This window comes from Elephantulus edwardii, unplaced genomic scaffold (assembly GCF_000299155.1).
Source record: "Elephantulus edwardii isolate Elephantulus edwardi_28Jun2011 unplaced genomic scaffold, EleEdw1.0 scaffold00427, whole genome shotgun sequence".
NCBI classification, from domain to species: Eukaryota; Metazoa; Chordata; class Mammalia; order Macroscelidea; family Macroscelididae; genus Elephantulus; species Elephantulus edwardii.
Genome location: NW_006400177.1, coordinates 967,417 through 969,376, shown reverse-complemented (window position 1 = coordinate 969,376; position 1,960 = coordinate 967,417). Strand labels below are relative to the sequence as shown.

The following is a 1,960-nucleotide window of genomic DNA, read 5'->3' as shown; positions in this document are numbered from 1 at the left end:
TATGTCAGAATAAAACAACAATATTTCAAGGTGTAAAGTTAAGTTTTCTTATTTAAAAAAAAACACCATTATTTCCACTTTTTTTTTTTTAATGGCTCAAGTACATAAAGACAAATTTATGCAACTAGGGCAGAGGCTGTGGATGATTCATATTTCCAGTTTGGGGGAAGGACCCTCTTACAGTATTGAGCCAATCGGTGAATTCGGCTCTCAATCAGAATCAGCCAGAATTTAGCATCTTATCCTTTCTTTTCCTTTCAAGATGATTTCGAACAGCAATAGCTTTCTTAATTAAAGGGTAGAGATCCTTAGGAAGATCAGGAGCCAGTCCTTTGGACTTAAGGATTTTCAGGATTTTATTGCCTGTCACAAAACGCACTTGTGTGTGCAACACCCTGTGAATCTCTGAGGATCACACCGCTCTGGGAAGGACTAGGACCCTTCTGGGCTGGTTTGGAAATATGTCCCTTCACGTCGGCAATAGGGCAGAGCCGACTGGGACAAGCTCTTCCAGGGAGAATGCATGTGACCCATAATGGCGGCAGTCAGGCAACAACAATAACAAAATATATTATTTCCACTTTTTAAAAGACTGAATCCACTCAGCGGCCTGAGCAGTAGGAGCTGTAGGCCGGTCTCTAGTTCCAGGCTGAGCGCTCCAGGCTTAAGCAGGGACCTGCTGAAGAGGCACAGAGGGCACCTGTGTACCTTCGGACCAGTTGACACCTCAGGTTGAGCAGCAGTAACCTCAAGAGTAGGGACTGTCCATTCTCCCTGAAAATCTTCCTTGGTCACAGCGTTTTCAGCAGCAGCCTGCTCTTCTTTTCAATCTCTTCTGATCTCTGTAGAAGTACAGATCTGGCATGAGCTCCCAAGGGTGCTCTGGGAGGTTGTGCCATGCATACACAGAACCTCCTGGGCCAGCATCCACCACATCACACCCACAGAGTGAGCGTCCTTGTTAATGCGTGGGATAGCAATGTCCATGCAGCAGAGGAGAATCTGTGTTACACAGAGCAATGGTGGGCAGGTTAACATATGATACTTCTGCCAGAGGCTGGTGGTCAGCCCTAGGATCAATACCCACTAGAAGACGAGCCTCCCAGAAGGCTGACTACATCCGGTTAGTGAAGGTTCCAGGAGTGAAACGTCCGACAACAGGAGTAGCTCCAGTAGCAGCAGCAAACTTCAGCTTTCTGGAGGACATGACACTGACATCAGCTGGATTTTCAATGGCAACAATGCCTGAGCATCCAATAAAAATTTCTCCTAGGTCTTCCTCAGGTTTATGATATAGATGTCGTCACTTTTCATTTTGTAAATGTATTGTTCCAACTGGAAGTCAACTGATGCTATCCAAGTGTGTTCCTGCTACAAGGAATTTGAGGACATCCTCTTCCTTCATCTGCAGGACATGAAGGGCTCTGGACATTGTGGCAGTTTCCCCTTTAAGTGATGATGGGAAGCAGGATAATGCTGTATGGACCCTGCTTTGAGTAGCACAGAAAGCAAATTTTTGTTTTCTTTACATTGAGATGTAATCCATATTGAAGGCTGTGGTGGTGCTAGATTTTCTGCGGCGACTGTTTCAAGTCCTCCTCATTTTAAGCAAGCAAGATTGTGTCCTCTGCATGCTGTTGTTACGTGTCATTGAGTCAACTACTACTCACAGCGACCCTATGAACCATGGCTTTGAATCATGTACTATTCTGAGCCAAGCTTACTGTCTTTGATCCACCGATTTCATTGACACAGTCACTCTATCAATCCATCTCATTGAGGGTCTTCCTCTTCTGACATACCACATATTGTAATTTGCATCCTGAAGGTTAATGATGAGTCTTCCTGCAATCCTGATGCCACATTTTTTTTGGAAAAAAAAATTTTTTTTACATTCCTCTTCATAAAGTCCAGCTTCCTGAATAATTTGCTCAATATAAAGATTGAAACGGTAAGGACA

General features: G+C 44.1%; 1 pseudogene; it reads right to left on the bottom strand.

The window, feature by feature from the left end:
* Positions 1–571: 571 nt before the first annotated feature.
* On the bottom strand, positions 572–1,432 carry LOC102871493 (annotated as a pseudogene).
* Positions 1,433–1,960: the final 528 nt, after the last annotated feature.